This window comes from Anas acuta, chromosome 3, assembly GCF_963932015.1.
Source record: "Anas acuta chromosome 3, bAnaAcu1.1, whole genome shotgun sequence".
Taxonomy (NCBI): Eukaryota; Metazoa; Chordata; class Aves; order Anseriformes; family Anatidae; genus Anas; species Anas acuta.
In genome coordinates this window covers 115,038,412-115,044,760 of record NC_088981.1, presented here as the reverse complement: position 1 = coordinate 115,044,760, position 6,349 = coordinate 115,038,412, and the positions used below count along the sequence as shown (strand labels likewise).

At 55.4% G+C, this 6,349-nt stretch overlaps 1 long non-coding RNA gene across 3 annotated transcripts; it reads right to left on the bottom strand.

Annotated features, from left to right (window-relative positions):
• Positions 1-2,982: 2,982 nt before the first annotated feature.
• On the bottom strand, positions 2,983-6,340 carry LOC137854916 (uncharacterized). 3 transcript variants are annotated; one of them, XR_011095448.1, is made up of 3 exons: positions 6,152-6,340; positions 5,263-5,515; positions 2,983-3,165 (listed from the first exon to the last, which is right to left on the bottom strand). It is a non-coding gene; the product is annotated as an uncharacterized lncRNA (long non-coding RNA). The 3 variants fall into 3 exon arrangements; XR_011095447.1 differs by lacking the exon at positions 6,152-6,340 and having other exon boundaries at positions 2,983-3,168; positions 5,263-5,993; XR_011095446.1 differs by lacking the exon at positions 6,152-6,340 and having other exon boundaries at positions 5,263-5,993.
• Between the last annotated feature and the right edge of the window lie 9 nt (positions 6,341-6,349).

The window sequence follows — 6,349 nt, the reverse complement described above, 5'->3', positions numbered from 1 at the left end:
TTTAGGGTTGGGGTTGGGTTGGGGAATCAGGGTTAGGGTTAGGGTTAGGGTTAGGGTTTAGGGTTAGGGTTAGAGCTGGGGGCTTAGGGTTAGGGCTGGGGCTAGGGGTAGGGTTGGGGGTTTAGGGTTAGGATTGGGGGTTTAGGGTTAGGATTGGGGTTGGGGTTAGGGTTGGAATTAGAGTTAGGGAGATCCCCCCACAGGTGTGGGCACTTGGGAGGGGGATGTGTGGGTGGGGATGTGGGGACAAATGCGGGGCTGTGTAGGAAGAGGGCACGGTCAGGCACAGGGACACCGAAATGATGGGAACGTCACGGGGAGAAAGGGTCAGGTGGCTCTGTGGTGTGGGGTGTGGATGTGCAGGTGTCTGGGTAAATGGATGTATGGAGAAATGGATATAGGGATAAATGGGTATGCGGATAAGTGGGTATAAGGATAAATGGATATATAGCTACAGGGATAAATGGATATATGGCTACAGGGATAAATGGATACGAGGATGTATGGATGCAAGGATATTTGGGTATATGGAAAATTGGATGTATGGATATATGGGTGTAGAAATAAATGGATATAAACCTATATGGAAAAATGGATAAATGGGTAAATGAATATATGGACATATGGGTATATGGATAAAAGGGTGTATGAATAAATGCGGATAAATGGGTATATAGATAAATGGATGTATGGATAAATGGATATATGGGTGTGTGGATAAATGGATATATGGATATATAGCTATAGGGGTAAATGGATATATGGGTATATGGATAAATGGGTGTATGGGTATGTGGATAGTGGGTGTATGGGTATATGGATAAAAGGATATGGGGATAAATGGATATAAGAATATATGGATAAATGGATATATGGGTGTACGGATATGTGGATGAATGAGTAAATGGGTAAATGAGTAAAAATGTAAATGAGTAGATGGGTACAAGGTCGTGTGACATGTCTATATGGCTAGGCGGCTATAGGGCTAAATGTGCAGACGAGTAGAAGGCTGGATGGCCCTACAATATATGGCTCTATGTCTATATGGCCGTAAGGCTCTATGTTTATATGGCTCGATGTCTATACGGCTATGGGGCCGAGGGTGCTGTGGTGTCAGGGCCGTGGCTGTGCACGGCTGGGGCAGAGCAGGCGGGGGGGCAGCGCCGGGACCCCCCCCCCGGGCAGGGGTTTGGTGGCCGCAGGCGCGCCCCCGGCGCGCTCCCGTTCACCCCGGGCGCGCTCCCGCGGGTTCCCACGGTCACGGCGCCGCAGCGGGGGCGCGCCCGCGTTTTAAGAGGGACACGAAACGAAATAAAGCAAAATAGGGTAAAGAGAAATAGGGTAAAGTAAAATGCAACGAAGGAGAATAAGGTGAAATAAAGTGCCATGAAATAAGGTAAAATAGAATAAAGTAAAATTAAATGAAAGAAAGTTAAAATAAAATAAAGGAAAGGAAATAAATTAAAATGAAACGAAATGAAACGAAAGAAAATTAGAATAAAATAAAATAAAATAAAATAAAATAAAATAAAATAAAATAAAATAAAATAAAATAAAATAAAATAAAATAAAATAAAATAAAATAAAATAAAATAAAATAAAATAAAATAATGAAATAATAAACTAAATAAAATAATTTTGATGGGGGGCGGAGCAGGGTCCCCCAGCCCTGCCCCCTTCCTGCCCACACACCGCTGTTTTTTTTTTTGGGGGGGGGGGCGGGGGTCCCCAAATATTCACCAGGATGGGGCCTGGGGGAGAGGGGAAGGATCCAGCCCTACAGCGGCAGAGGGGTTTGGTGCTGGTTTGGGGTTTTGTTTGTGCTCAGACACGGATGGGGGGGGGAGAGAAATTGGGATGGGGGGGGCTCAGCTGCGAAGGCGCTGGGCAGGGGGCGGGGGGAGGCGGCGGCGGTGCGGCCCCGAGACGTCTCCGGGGCGCGCACGGCTCCTCCCGGCACGGCCCCGACCGGCCCCAAGCACGGCCGCAGCTCCCAACCCTACAGCCGCAGCTCCCGGCCCTACAGCCGCAGATCCGCAGCCCTAGAGCCGAAGATCCCGGCCCTGTAACAGCAGTTCTCCAGCCCCTATAGCCGCAGCCCCATAAACCCTAAAGCCGCATCTCCCCATCCCCTATAGCCACAGCCCCATAAGCCCTAAAGCCGCATCTCCCCAGCCCTATAGCCGCAGCACCAAAACTCCTATAATCACAGCACCAAAACCCTTATACCCACAGCTCCCCAGCCCTACACCCGCATCTCCCCAGCCCTACAGCCTCATTTCCCCAACCTCTATTCCCTCAGTTCCCCAGCCCTATAACCGCAGCTCCCCAACCCTATACCCGCAGCTCTCCAGCCCTATAACCACATCTTCCCAGCCCCTGTACTCGCAGCCCCCCGGCCCTACAAGCCCCGCTCCGTACCGCCCGCGGCTGCCCCCCCGGTCGTTTAGGGCAGCCCCCCCCGAGCCACCCCATTCCGGCCCCCCCGGCCCCCTCTCCGGCTCGCAGCCGGAATTAAAAAATCCCAAACCCCAGCGCCCTGCGTCCTCGGCGCCGCGTGTACCCGCTTCTCCCTCCCCCCGTGCCAAAACGACTTTTCTTCCTGCCTCGAGTCTCCCCCAACCATTTCGTGTGCGTGATTTAAGGAAAAATAAAAAAAAATAAATAAATTTTCGGCACAGATTTTTAAAACCTTAAATCCCTCCCCAAACCCATCTTCCCAGCTCCGACCCCAAAATCCTGACGCCGGTCCCGGCTGCAGCCACCGAGCGCCGCAGCCGCGGGGACCCAGCCGCATCCCGACCTCTGCTTTTGTTTTTTATATATTTTTTTTCGTTTTCTTATCAAAAAAAAAAAGGTTAAAAAAGGAACGGGTCCGTCCCCTCCCCATATATCCATCCCGCCGGGGCTGAGCTCAGCGCTTTTGGGGCGAAGCCAAGGCAGGTCCCTGAAACCCCCTCTGCTCCCGGCAGGGCTGCTCCGGAGGCTTTAAGAGCTTTTAATTGAAAATTTTCTCCCTCTTATCATTATTGTTATTATTTTTTTTAAATAAAGGGACGAGATTCCGTAAAAAGTCAACGAAGTTTCCCCTAAAAAAAAATAAATCCGGTGGGTTTTGCAGGGAGATGCGCGTCCCTTGGGATGGCGGCACATCTGGATCCGCAGCTGCTGGGGGGAAAAAAAAAATAAAATAATCAATAAAAAGAAAATTGATTTAATTCTGCCGCCTTCCCCTGCCCGGCGCCGTGCCCCTATTTGAGTCCATGCCCCTCTTTATGTCCGCGCACACGTGGGTATTTAGGAAGGGCTGGATTTATGTCTTTACACCCTATACACCTACATACCCTATATATTAACACGTTTTAAGTCCCGTCCCCACGCGATATTCGCATTTCGATGTACAGACCCGCAGCAGAAATCATTTTATTTAGCCGTACCTAACCCGATACCCGCAGCAGAGATCTAAAAATCCGGGTTTAGGACCGCGGTCCTAAAAGAAACCCGTGCCATCGCCCCGTGTTTCTGCATCCGCACGGACACTTCTATAGGATCCCGCACCTATAGCCCTGCTGCCCGGCCCCGATGCCCCACACCCGGCCCCAAAGCAGCCCCCGTTTTGGGGCAGCCCCCGCACCCCCCAATTCCCTGGGGGAATAAGGGGCTCAATGGGACGGGGGGGCTCGCGCTCCGCTCCCATAAATTGCTTTTTCCACATTTTTTTTTCACTACTGAAACGTAAAGAGGAGAAATATTTCGATTGGAGGTTTTTGATTTCATCGGGGATTTCACTTTCCGAGCCCCAAAATCCACTTCCAGCCCCCCCCCCACCTCTCCCTGGATCAGACCCTAAAATTTAGGGGTACCCCGGAGCCCCCCATCAGCCCACTGCAAACTCAGGGCTTTGGCATGCAATTATTAGGGGCAAATAATGGCCAGGGCGGATTTTTTTAGGAATTATCAAGGGTGTGAGCATCATTCGGGGGGGGACAGAGCCCCCTCAGACCCTCCTGGGCTCGGTGGGATCCCAAATTGCAGCCGGCTGGGCTGGCCCCGCATCGCACCGGGAACCTTTAGACCCTACAGCAGTGCACAGGGGGGCGGTGGGGGCAAGGCTGGGGGGTCTGTATTTGGGAAGGGGGGTCTATTTTTTTGGGGGGGCACCCCTAAATACACTGCGGTGGGAGCAGGGTGGCTGTGACTACTTTGCTCTGCTCGGAGCATGAAGGATTTGGGGGCGGGAGCTCGGAGAAATCCCCCCGGCTCCTCAAACATCCCCAGGGAATAGGGTCACTGGTAATGGGATCGGGGTGCTGGGTGCCCCCCGTCCCCAGCACGGGGGGGCCACGGGTGTCCCTCCAGGTGCGTGGGGAGGCGCGGAGCGGGGCTGGACTTTGCCTGCAGCGTGGGGCCGGCCGTGTGGGCATGCCCCGGGGCTTCATTTTAGGATTTTATTCCTTTTTTTCCTTAAAATTTTTATTTTTGGCACAGCAACGAAACCCGGCGCCCGGCTGATGGTGCAAGAGATACGGACCCCCCCCCTTTTCCTCCAGCCCCCCCCTTTTTTTTTCTTTTTTTTCCCTATACCACCACCTCTTTTCCTCCCATCGCCGCCCACTTCCACGTGACGTGGGCAAACCAGTCAGCGGGTGGGACTGGGGAGACTGGCCACACTGGGGAGAAATTATTTGGGGTGCTGGTGGTAGGGGGGGGGAGAGAGGGGGGAGGCGCACAACCAGAACCCAGCTGCCCCCTCCGCAACCCCATTCCCCGGCGGAGCAGGACCAGGAGCCAGGCACCCCTAAGCCCCCCGCCATCCCCGCAGCGAGGGGTCCCTGCCCCACGACCCCAAAAGGCCCCAAAAGGCCCCCAAAGGCCCCCCCCTGCCCCCAACACCAAGGTGGGTAGCGCTTTCTGTCCCCCGCTCCTGGCGAGCCCCTTCCCTCCAGGCCTCTCCCCGCGAGCTTCCTCCTATTGTTTCCCCGGGGGCTTGAAAACGGGCTCGGATTCGCTTTTGGGGTTGATTCGCCTGTGATTTGGGGGATTATTCCGATCGGGGTTATTGCCCACGGGAGAGGAATTCGCTCTTCTTCCCTTCCCCTGCCCCTGACCCCGCTCCCTTTCGGAGCTCGCAGTGGGAAGGCTCCGTCCTAGGCCGGTCACGGGCGCACTCACAGCGGCCCCTCCGTCCCCTGGGTTTTGGGGAAAAGCAAATCCACCCCAAAATAACCATATTTTTTTTTCCCACCCCGCTGCCATCCTTACCCGCTCCCAACGCGCCACGGGGCTCTGCCTCCGGCTTCTCCCCCTTCCCTCGGCTCCCGCTGTCCTGCCGGGTATCAGCCCTTATCTCCCGGTTATCTCTGCTGCTAAATTCAGCCCGGCCGAGGGGTTCAGCCTGGGGAATCTGCTGCTTAAACCTAAATCAGTCCCAAGAGTGAGTCCTCCGGCCAAAATCCCCCTCTCCCGGCCGGCCCTGGCCTGGGTGCGAGGCGGTTTTCTAGGATCCCTCCGTGATCTGCGGAGAAATCGGCGGTAGGGGATTTCATTTCCCTCTTCCCCGCCTGTTTTTTGGGGGGTTTCGCCCCTATAAAACCCACAGCAGGAGCTGCGTGCCCCATAGTGTGCCCCAAAATCCCATCCCTCAGCCCTAAAACCCAAGGGGCCCAAGCCAGGACACGAAACTCATCGGGGCACAAACCCCCGAAGCGCCCACCCTGAGAAGCGCCGACCCCAAAACCCCATCCCCATGGGGTCCCTCCAGTGCCCCCCCTCGTGAAAAGGGCCCAGGGGGTGCATTAAAACCCCACAGAGGGGGAGGTCGGTGCTGTTTCTGCTTCGCAGGGGTCTTGCCCCCAGCCCCGCCAGCATCCTCAGAGATAGGAAATCGGGGGCGCAGCACTTAAACCCCCCCTTGGGGACCCCCCCGCGGGGTGCACAGGACCCGGACACGCCTGGGGCGTGCCGGTGGGATCCCAAACCTCCCTCCTTCTTCCCCTCCCCTTTTCCCCTTTCCCAATTTAACCGGTGCCCCCAACCCCCCCCCAAAACCCCCTAAAACCCCCCAAAACTCCTTCCCTTACCCCCCCAAACCCTCCCCGCTGGTTCCACCCCCCCCCCGGGAACCATCAGCGGCGGAGCGCACCGCCCGTACCTGCGGGACAAAGGTGTTTTTTTTTTTTTTGCCCCCGGGCTTTCGCTGTCTCTCACCTTCCCGACCGCTCCCACCCCCCCGGGGGTTCCTTCTCCATCCTCCCCCCAAGCTTTAGGTCCTGCTCTAACCTCCTTATCTCCCTCCCAACCCCCACCCCCCCCCAGCCCCGAGGGGGGCTCCCGCATCCCCAGCCGCATC